Raw genomic sequence first — 12,347 nt, 5'->3', positions numbered from 1 at the left:
AGACAACTCCTAACCACCCTTCCAGCTGCTATCCGCTCCGAAGAAGTTATTTACTGAAGACCTAGGAAGACAGCCTAGCCTGAGGAGAACTGAAATGCTCTAATTTGAACTAAATTTTACAAGAAATTTAAAGATAGAGAGTCAAAAGAGGAGAGAGATTGGAGGAATTTGCAGGAAGTAATTCTGGCTTACTTTTTCATTTCATGTTAACAGGAGATGCAGGACCTATAGAAACGTCTTTATATATATATACTTACATACACATGCATACATTCATATTCCTGTTATGTTGTGCCCTCACATCTGGTGTCAGAAACCAAACCTAAAGTACCTAAGTGTCTTTGGGAGACAAAACATAGCAAAAGGATTATGACTATATCAATTTGCTAAAATTAGTCAAAGCAATTTGAAAAACACAATAAGAGGAAGTTAATTTTTTCATACAAAACACATGATTGTTTCTATATATAGTTAAATAATATCCTTAATATTTGCAAGCCATGTATATATTAATTATTTTTTTCATTGTTATTATATAGCTTGTTTAATTAGTTTATACCCACATGCACTTTCATATGAAAATTCGTCTTGAGAGTGCTCATGGGGCCTGTCAAGGACAACCAAGGGATCAGGCCCAGCTAGCACAGGTTCATGAAAGGCAGGTCCTGCTTGACCAACCTGATTTCCTTCTATGACCAGGTGACCCGCCTAGTGGATGAGGGAAAGACTGTGGGTGTTGTCTACCCAGACTTTAGTAAAGCCTTTGACAGTGTCTCCCACAGCATTCTCCTGGAGAAACTGGCAGCTTGTGGCTTAGACAGGTTTATTCTTCGCTGGGTGAGGAACTGGTTGGATGGCCGAGCCCAGAGAGTCATGGTGAATGGAGTTAAATCCGGCTGGTGACCAGTCACAAGCGGTGTTCCCCAGGGCTTGGTTCTGGGGCCGGTCTTGTTCAGTATCTTTATTGATGACCTGGATGAGGGGATTGAGTGCTCCCTCAGTAAGTTTACAGACGACACCAAGTTGGGTGGGAGTGTTGATCTGCTGGAGGGTAGGAGGGCTCTGCAGAGGGATCTGGACAGGCTGGATCAATGGGCAGAGGTCAACTGTATGAGGTTTAATAAGGCCAAGTGCCGGGTCCTGCACTTGGGTCACAACACCCCCATGCAACGCTACAGGCTTGGGGAGGAGTTGCTGGAGAGCAGCCTGGTGGAAAAGGACCTGGGGGTGCTGGTTGACAGCCAGCTGAACATGAGCCGGCAGTGTGCCCAGGTGGCCAAGAAGGCCAACAGCGTCCTGGCCTGTATCAGGAATAGTGTGGCCAGCAGGAGTAGGGAAGTGATTGTGCCCCTGTACTCGGCACTGGTGAGGCCGCACCTTGAATCCTGTGTTCAGTTTTGAGCCCCTCACTACAAGAAGGATGTTGAGGTGCTGGAGCGTGTCCAGAGAAGGGCAATGAAGCTGGTGAGGGGTCTGGAGCACAAGTCTTATGAGGAGCGGCTGAGGGAACTGGGGTTGTTCAGCCTGGAGAATAGGCTGAGGGGAGACCTCATTGCTCTCTACAACTACCTGAAAGGGGTTTGTAGTGAGGTGGGTGTTGGCCTCTTCTCCCAAGTAACAAGTGATAGGACAAGAGGAAATGGCCTCAAGTTGCGCCAGGGGAGGTTTAGACTGGATATTAGGAAAAATTTCTTCACCAAGAGAGAGGTCAAGCAGTGGAACAGGCTGTCCACGGAGGTGGTGAAGTCATCATCTCTGGAAGCGTTCAAAAAACATGTGGATGTGGTGCTTCGGGGCATGGTTTAGGGGAGCATGGTGGCATTCGGTTAATGGTTGGACTTGATGATCTTGGAGATCTTTTCCAACCTTAATGATTCTGTGATTCTGTGACAAATATGACTTTTTGATAGTATATTTCAAAGTATTTTAAAGAGGCCTCATACAGATGAGGAAGCTTCAGAAATGTCAAGATACCCAGCCTACCAGTGGCAGAGCCAAAAACCCCCAAACCAAAACACTGCTTCTAAAATCATCAACCCAAATGTAGCTCTCCATGTCACCATACTATTGCAACATGAGCTTGAGTTTGCAAGAGGGTAGGAGCATCCACTTTGAGAGTTAATTTGCTGCAGTTCACCAGGAGAGTGAATACGTAAGATGTTTGTTTAGCTGGTGACTTTCAGGAGGAAAAAACTGTCTCTGTTCCACACAGGTTCTGTATACCAATGGCAAATAAGAAAGGAAATTCCCCAGTATGTGCTTAGTGTGAAAAGGAGGAGCATTGCTTCACTCGTGTTTGGTACTTCAGACTGTCAAGATTTCAAGGCTTTTACTGAGTGGCAACAGCAGAGCAGCATCAGCCCTTTCCACATTTTCACTTTAACTGTCCCTATTCTTCACCTTCTGTGATTAATCAGGAATAACAATTTAACAGCACTGTAGTGCCTGCAATGCTCCATCCACATAATCTTCTGACGGCTCCGCTGTTCTTGAAGAACTCTGTATTTTTCTAAACTTTGGTTCAGGATTTCAGTCAATGACATGTATGTGCAATAGGTTCAGCACATCCTGGATGCATAAACCTATTAAGACTCAGTTGTAACCCTCAGAAGTGGATAATTCCAGGCTTTCTAGATATCACACAGCTTGGTGAAAGTGGTAAAGATGCCAAGAAAACATGGATGAACATATGAAGTCTTACAACATCATCCACACATGACTTAGAGGTGGAGAAAGAGGCCTTGTTCCAGGAATAATAGATGTATATAAGCCCTGTATATTTAAAAAATAGTGGAATTTTTGGCATAATTTGTAAATTTTTTTAAAAAGATTAGTCCATCCTTTTCATTTATTACCAATTTATGATAAATATATGCATGGGTAAAAAACATGGCCAGTTATTTTGGTGTCTCTATGGCTAAACAAGAATCCATTCTGCTCATATAAACTGTAAAAAAAAATATATATTTAAATTGTTTCCTGTCTGAATACACTAACAGATGAGAACCATATTTGTTGGATCCAAACTGTGGCACTGAAATAGAAGAAAAATGAAACTATTGTGTAACTGCATCAGCATCCTCAGATCTCCAATTAGATATTCTACCAGGTGCTAATCCTGCCAAAGATACTCATTTAGGCATATGCCTAAATACTTGAGCTGCTGCAAGGCTACCACGTCTACCTGGTTATCACTACATGGCAGGAAGTCATATTCATCATGCTTCTAATTTCCTTCTGTGAATTGCAAACAAAATTGTCAAGTAGCCACCAGAGATTTTAGGAAACTTGTTATGTTGTTGAGACATTGATCTTCACATTCAGTCTGGCTGCTGCTTTAAGCTTGATTTTTCTGACAAACTAAAGCAGATTGAAATTTAATATCTCCAGGTAGATTCAACCCCATATTGTAATAAAAAAACAGCATTGTAATAATGTCAAACCAACAGCCAGTGCTCAAGTTGGGGTACACACTCTATGTCATATGGTTCAAAATGTTCTACTCAGTTTATCTGGTCAGAGCTGAGCTGTGCTGGATGTCAAAAAAAGCAGACATGAAAACATAGTACTTACCCTCAAAAATTCCCAGACTGTCATAGCATTGTAATTCTTACATAATACAGACCCAACCATTGAACTACAGTTCCTCAGCTTCCAAGACAGTTTAAATGCCTATGTAGAAGCATTTCAGGAAGAAGTGCAAAAGCAAAGACTGAACTAAATGCTCTCCAGAGAAGCAATGTTGACAAAGGTATCAAATCAAGTCTCATATGGTTCATTATATAGACATTTTTTTCACACCTTAAAAACAGCTACACTGAGTTTATCATGATTTCTGCAACCTCACCAAGCTCCCTGAAAATTTCTAATCAGAAGCTTTTTTTCAGTTCATTATGAGCTTAACTTGCATAACTTTTCTGACTCCATTACACATTTTCTTTCAATAACCATTATTCAAAACAAGTTTATAGATTAAAGTGACTTTTCTTTTACCTTTCATCTGCTTTGAATAACGTATTACTTCATAGTAAGATTCAAGATATCTCTTCCTCCTTCATTTATCATATGCACTGATTGAATTAATTTCAAATTAGGCTGCAAGCTATTTTGGGCAAGGGTCATTTCCAGCAGGGTATTTGCAGAACATTCACAACAAATGGGTCTGCTACAATTGGGTATTAGCAGAGTACAATAACAGATGTTATTAAAAACAACAGCCGCTTTAGGTTCAAAGATCAGGTGAGGTGATGTCTAAAAACAAATGAGGCAATTTCATTCTGCTGGCTAGCGAATAGTGATGACTTCAGAAAATAAATTCAGTGTTTGCAGCTTCTGCTGAGAATACCTGACTGATGGGAGTCCTGGCCATTGCCACTTGTCAAAGCTGTCAGAGCATAACCTTGATGTGTACGTTTCAGCACTGCCTGCTTCTCTCTGTCACTTTCACTATGTGCCGAGCTCTAATTTGTTGGTTACAAATTGATGGTCATTTTGGCGTTACTGATTTTCTCCATTTAATATTCTTGATGCTGTTTCTCCACGCTGCTCTTTACACAAGCCCAAGAGAGGTACAACTCTTGGCACTTAAGTGCTCTCTTACACCTAAAAAACGACGTAAAGAAACTTCAGAAGAATCTGGCATACTTGCAGAATGGTAACTTGAATTAAACTAGGATATGTTTCTTCTTTTCTCCATGCTGCTTTTAATTTTTCTTTGACTAAGCAATTTTCTAAATTGAAATAAATTGTTATAATGCAACATACAATAGAATTAGTAAGGCCATTTACATGTTTAAGGCCAAGAATGCCAGTATATTACCACTTTAAGTCTAATTTATAGTGAACATCAGTGAAGAGCTGTCCATGTGAAGATTTTAATAACATCGTGCGATGTGTATGAAACTGCTATCTATAGCAAGAACATGACATATTTATTAGTCAGCAAAATTGGCAGTACAAAATTGCTGGAGAAATTTAAATAAAATAATGGACAAGATCAGACTTAAACCAGATAGTATTATCCAAATGAAATACCACTGGAATTAATACATAACCTTTGTAACACAGTATAATATTGGAAAACTGAAAATATTCCTTGAAGGTAGAATACTTAATGCACAATAATTCTTTGAAACTGTAGAGATTTGTAAATCTTCTGATAATAATATAAAGGTTTCCTATCATTCAGATAAAAAACTCCTAGGTGACTGATATAGAAAAGCAGTTTCATAGAAGAAAAATCATAGTAGAGGATGTCGTATCACATGTTCTTTTTATGAGCTGTGCATGTAGCCCAGTCTGTAAAGTAGTGAAACTTCACATCTTCTGGAAAGCTCAGAAAGATAATAACTTTGTAGACACCTGGAGAGTGTTTCAAATACCTAACTGTAGGGATTTAGTGCCATTTTTGACCCTAGAATAATTGCATGGATTAGTTTATATGACATATGACCCACAACAGACATAGATCCTTTGAAGAAACACCTGAATATAAGGCATGAGACCCTAGAACATCTAAAGTGGTACTAGATGACTAAATTTAACAGTCTGAATCCTGTGTTCACCCCTGCTTAGCTGCCTTGCACGAGCAGCTGATAGACATTGTTGTCACTCATAGCCCTCCATTCTTTCATCCTTTTTCAAGTAACTTGCTCTTCAAACAAGTTGAAAACAATGGTGACTCCTACCTTCAAAAAAGGGCAGGAAGAAGGATCCAGGGAACCATAGACCCGTTAACTTCACCTTGATCCCTGGAAAGGTAATGGAACAACTGATCCTGGAAACCATGTCTAGGCACATGAAGGACAAGGCGGCAATCGGGAGTAGTCAGCATGGATCCACAAAGAGGAAGTCATGCTTAACCAACCTGATAAACTTCTATGATAAAATGACTGGCCTGGTAGGTGAGAGGAGAGCAGTGGATATTGTCTACCTTCACTTCAGTAAGGATTTCCTACTGTCTCCCCCAAGATCCTCATAGAGAAGATGTTGATATACGGGCTGGATGAGCAGACAGTGAGGTGGATTGAAAACTGTCTGAACGGCCAGGCCCAGAGGGTGGTGATCAGTGGCACAAGGTCTAGCTGGAAGCTAGTAGTTAGCGATGTAACCCAGGGGTCAATACCGAGCCCAATCCTGTGTAACATCATCATTAATGGTCTGGATGGTGGGGTAGAGTATACTCTCAGCAGGCTTACTGATGATACAGTGGGAGTGGCTGATCTCCCACAGGGTTGTGCTGCCGTCCAGAGGGACCTCGACAGGCTGGAGAAATGGGCTGATAGGAACCTAATGAAGTTGAATAAGGGGAAGTGCAAAGTCCTGCACCTGAGGAGGAACAGCCCCATGCACAAATACATGCTGGAAACCACCCAACTGGAAAACATCTTTGCAGAAAAGGACCTGGGGGTCATGGTGGTCCCCAAGTTGAGCATGAACCAGCAATGTGCTGTTGTGGCAAAGGTAGCTAATGGTGTCCTCAGCTGCACTAGGAAGAGTGTTGCCAGCAGGTCAGGGGAGGTGATCCTTCCCCTCTACTCAGTACTGGTGAGACTACCTCTGGAATATTGTGTCCAGTTCTGGGCTCCTCAGTGCAAGACAGCCATTGGAGAAAGTCCAATAAAGGGACACAAAGATTATTAAAGGACTGGAACATCTCTCCTATGCGGAAAGGCTGAAAGAAATTGGACTGTTCAGGCTAGAAAAGAGAAGGCTCAGGGGGAAATCTCTTTAATGTGAACAAGTACCTGAAAGGAGGGTGTAAGGAAGACATAGCCAGGCTGTTTTCAGTAGTGGTCAGTGACAGGGCAAGAGGCAATGGGTAACAAAACTGAAACATAGATTTTTCTCTCTTAACATCAGGAAACAGTTTTTTACTGTGAGGGTGGCTGATCATTGGCACAGGTTGCCCACAACAGTTGTGGAGTCCCCCACGTTGGAGATATTCAAAAGCTGTCTGGCCATGGTCCTGGGCAACTGGCTTTAGGTGACTATTTAAGTGGGAGGTTGGACCAGATCACATCCAGAGGTGCCTTCCAACCTCAGCTATTTTGGGATTCTGTGAAGGGGAAATCAAAAGACCTCTTGATACTTCAAACGTTCAACCCACATCCCTACACACCTAACAAAAATAACACCATCCAAGTCCACAGGCTATGAACATCCTAAGATATGAATTAAGGAGTCTTTAACTCCAAAGTCCCTCTCAGCATAGAGACTGTGCAATTCTCAAATTACAGATGAACAACTATGTGTAACTGCTGAAGGTGTTCTCACACACTTGGAGAAACTTATGCATTGCTACAGATATATGCCCACCTATGGTTCAGGCACATCTACATAGTAGTGCATGTATCAAGAACACATTTGCGTAATCATGCAAAATACTCACCTGCTTGCAGAGAATTAGATTCCTGGGATACAGCAGATAACACCTCTACTTTAACATGCTTCAAATTGCATGAGGTTTGTGGCTTCTCTCCAGACTAATGGAGTCCCATGGCTAGCTCCACAAATATTGCTTCAATTACTATGGGAAAAGTTCCAATATATTTTAGAGGTAATCTCTATCGTGCATTTTATGCCAGTGGATTTGTGGACTTTACATTATAGCATTTTATCTTGTATTTTTCTTTTTGTGATGCAGTTCATTAAATGCATTTCTTCCTAGATCCTGTTGTATTCATTTTGATTCACTAAAGCCCTCTGAGACTGAGAAAAGGCTCCAGGGTATATATGCTCAAAACAAACCTGAAACTCTGGAGAACATTCATTCTTCTTTACATATCAACATACTCAGCTGAATTTGTTGCAGTAATATTAAAATTAAACAATTAAAAAGCAAGGAACCATGTAGGAATTATTCTTCCTACACTGCTCAAAATGCTTTCATTTTTAAACACCTAAATGATTTCTATCTATCTCATTATTTGTACTAAAAAATAAACCATAAAAACTTAATGCAATACAATGAACATTCCCCAGATAGCTATCTTACACATTTTCCTACAACATTTGTCTCAAAGGCATGAGTAACATTGCAAACCAGTAAATTGCTACAAAAAGAAACCGTTTGACATTCTGTAAGTCACTTTGTTAATAAAAAAAAGAATTAGAGACCCTTGTTTTCAACAATGACAGCAGACATCTCATACCAGCCAAGCTCTGAAACTGTTAGACATTTGGCAGTTCTCAATTTTTGTTGAATGGAAGAAAGTGAAACAGTAGGTGATACAGATATTGTAAGTTTATAATTCAGACAACCTTGTCATGCTTCGACTATTCCTTCATAAATTTTGATTATTTTAATTTTTTTTCAAGTAAAGTGGAAAATTCCATAGTGTTGAGTACTTTCTGTCTATTTAGAAAAAAATAAGCTCAGAAAAAAATAGGTGTTCTGAAGGAGTATTTGCATTATGTCACAGTCTTATAAAAATCTATGAGAGCAAATTAGTTTAGAAAGTGGGGAAAGAGGTGGATGGAACAAAAGCTGTACCTTTTAAATGTCAAGAAACATGACAATGGCCTGTATTACCATACACAGTCCATATCTGAGGTCTGTTTATAAACTGGTTCCTAGACTACCTTTCCTACTAAAAATAGAATCTTTCTGGGGAGCCATGTATTTGCAGTTCCTTATGTCATATTTTCAGGCTTCAGATACCACTTATGTATGGAAACAGGTAAACAGAAAACAGAACCATAACGCTTCCTTCATCTCACCTCCCCCTTATATTTCAAGGAAGCAGAATCAAGGACATACTTGTCCACGCTCCTACAAACCAAGTTTCAAATTAGTTTTTACTGATTATAAATCACCTACGTGCTAAGAATTACATCTGTATCTATAACTGGTGTCTCACTTTCATTGGAGAACAACTAAGTGGAAAAGAGTGAGTCTAAAGAAGTACAACTTTTTTTTACATATATAAAGCTGAAAGGAAATTTACAGTGTGAGATTACTTTAAATTAAAAAGGTATTGAAGAAAATAATATAAATTATTTTGACATTTTCTTCAAAAGTTTTTTGTTATTACTGAAACAGTCAAGAAAATATGGTAAAATTTGACCTGAGCCTGTAATATTTGCAGAAAAATTATAAGCATTTCACCCTTTTCCATCAAGAATTTCTAAGAAACAAAGTCCATGTGGTATACCTGAAATTTGTTACTATGCCTCTTGGACTATCCATAAGGCATTATACTATCTATATGTCAAATAGTAATACACCAGGAAATTTCTCATTTTTCCCTAAAATGTGCTTAGTGCTGTTTGAAAGTTCTGCTAAATTACTCAGTCTGCTCCTATGGAGCATTTTTTCTCTTCTGTGAACCTCCAAGAGACTTATTTTGAGATCAGAAGGGGGTACAAGAGTATGTAATTTTATTTTATTGACTTTTTTTTTTTTTTTCTGGTGACCAAGACATAGATTATTTCACAAGTTACTGAGAAAGGATTTTATTACAACATATTATACTGGTAGGTTCCAGAGCTAACTTGTACAGTCTTCTTATGTGATTCCAGGTTGGTTGCTTATAAGTAGCTCTTTTGCATTTTCATACTGTCTTGTTTATACAAATGTGTTGTGATTTGTAGCTGTATAGTTAAATGCATGTCAGACGATATATGGTATGTAAGTAATAGATAAAGAAGACAGTATAACACAAGCTGGCAAAATTAATCAAGAAAAATATCTGAGAATTGCTATTATCTCCTGTCAGTTACACATATATTTTTTTTTAACTGAGCTGCAAAGGAAGAATTTAACAGTAATTTATCTGGATGATGTTTACCCACAGCATCATGAACATCTGAAAACTGAAATGTAGTAGCCTTTTTACTACACTTTGCATTACTTGTTGTGTAAGTTATATGAAAATTAGGATACAAATGGATGCTAATGAACTATGTGTTTCATATGAGTAAAATCCTGAATCTTGCACAAATTTCAAGTAAGGACTTGATCCACAGTATGCTTTTGATTAATGACACATATTTCTAGAGGCTTCAGTGGGCTTTGGACTAGGCCCTAAAAAGGCAGAGTGGAATCTGAGGAACAGAATGAAGCTGTTAAGATCATACAGCAATATATGATCCACCAAATATCTCCAGGTAAGCCCAGCACTAGTGTTTCCTCAGCATCTATATACTTTCTTGTGCAGGATAATGTTTTCAAGGTGGATCCAAATAAACAATTACATTGCCATACATATGTTGGTAATAACGTGGACAGGCTTTTCTGCACCTAACTTCCATCCCAGAAAAGATGATATGTTCTTAAGAGCAATGATGTGTCTCATTATTCTGTGCTAAAATATTCCTCAACGTATAATAGCATGTGTGCTATACTTCTTAAGCCAACTCTCAGAAGAAGCGGCAGTGATGACAACTTAATTCAAGCCTTCCAACTTTGATATTAACACAGCTGCAGAGTGCTGCTAGGTACATCTTAAATGTCAAAATTGGTATTCAGTGAAGTGACCCACAAATAAAGCCTTTGGAAACATTGGTGACATTACAGCTGCTTTCCTTAGGCACACAGGGTTCACATGCACCTTCTTTAAGACCCATCAAGGTATCTTCAGACCGAGCTACAAGGTTTGCTACAGAACAAAAAGATTAGCACAGTGTACCCACCACAGAGATCCTGACCCAACCTATTGCATAAATGTTTATAATTTCTATTCTCACATCACAACATAGCTGTGCTTTCTGATATTTGTATTTACCAATAATAGGCGAAAAACCCTAAACAAAAGACAATGTATGTGCTGCAGTACCTGAGGAGAAAGCTGAAGGCACTGGAGCTTGGGATTTGTACGGTTACTCACAGAAACATACAGCTGCCAGTGGAAATGAATAATGCCTATTATTTTGAAATTAACCTTTTGCTTGAAACTGAAAAGACTGATATGAAGAAAACCTTTGTAAATCTTTACTAAATTTTCTTTTTTTGTGTTGAAAGGCTTGGACTCTCTTTCTGTGCAGCGGATTCAGTATAAGTGGTCATTACCCTTGCCATAGTTCATCAGCTCATTTGTGCTGCTTCATGATGCAGAGCTGCAGCTTGAATCAATTAGAATTAAAAGTAATGTTTGGGGGGGGGGGGGGTCATGTTAGGCCTGTCCACCTGGCAGGTAGTTTTGTAGTACCTACACTAAGTTTTTACCTTGTTATGCATCATCATGCTCTTGAGTCAGGAGTGTTGTCTCATCTATGAAACAAGAAATTAATACCTGACCTAAAGACACCTTTAATGTTCTTACCACTTAATGAAACTACATTTAAAGGATGGCTTTCCCATCTCTTTATGTTGACATAAGTTAGCATTAAGATCAAACAACCTATCTAATTTTAACTCCTGTGCTCCATTTGCTAGCACAAACATCCTTTATGAATGCTTTTTTATTACTATTTTTTATTCATTAAGATAGTTTTAATTCAGATTATTTCCCCAAATCTGGTCTGTTATGAAGCTTTATAAATGCTTAAACCAGCAGAAGGGAGGGGATAGTGGGAGGTAAGCAGGAAACAGTGGTCAAAGCAACAGAACAATACTAGTTTTTTCCTCAGCCTGAAGGCGCTGTGACTACACTCTGAAGTATGCAACCTTTCCTTGGATGCTTTACAAAGGTGGTGAGGAAAGTAAGATTTGGCAGAATAAGTAGTTTTGTCCAAAAGTTTGGATTCCAATACTGATTTTCACATGCACACGATACGAAAAGGGAGCACTTTGGCTCTTGACTAGGGTTGTGGCTACTTAATACATCTATATGGCAGATTTTCAACTATGGAGTTCAATTTCTACATGAGTTGGAGACTTTGTACGTGGATGTAAGTCAAATTAAGACTTCAGAGAGTTCAAGGAAAAATTCAGGTGTCTGTGTAGACTTAACCTTACTTAGCTCTGTTCCTCTTGGATGAGTGGTTAGATCAAGTCATAATCAATTTTGGTCAGAAAGTGACTGCATGTTCTCACAACCAGATGTGAATCAAAGCACCTAAGTTGCATAGGGTATCCAGTACTATGGAAACTTAGTAGGAATGTTCATAACAAAATAATAAGATTTTAAGGAAAATCTTTTACTGGCAGCATGAGATTCAATAATGTTTTCTCACATTTCCCCGGTGCTCTGCCTTAGATTTACAAGGATTCAGAAGGTCTCCTTTACAAATTGTTTTAATATTTCTGTGAAGGTAACATGAGTGCCCAACTGCATATTGAAATAATTTTGAAATTTTTTTAACGATAGAGTTGAAAATGGAAGTGAAAACAATAAATTTTGTAAATTTTTTTCAAAGGCATTTACTGCACCCAGACAGAAGAACTTACCTGCCAGACCTCCTTC

This window comes from Phaethon aethereus (assembly GCF_964289735.1).
Source record: "Phaethon aethereus genome assembly, chromosome: 1".
Classification (NCBI taxonomy): Eukaryota; Metazoa; Chordata; class Aves; order Phaethontiformes; family Phaethontidae; genus Phaethon; species Phaethon aethereus.
This window is presented reverse-complemented; position numbering follows the sequence as displayed.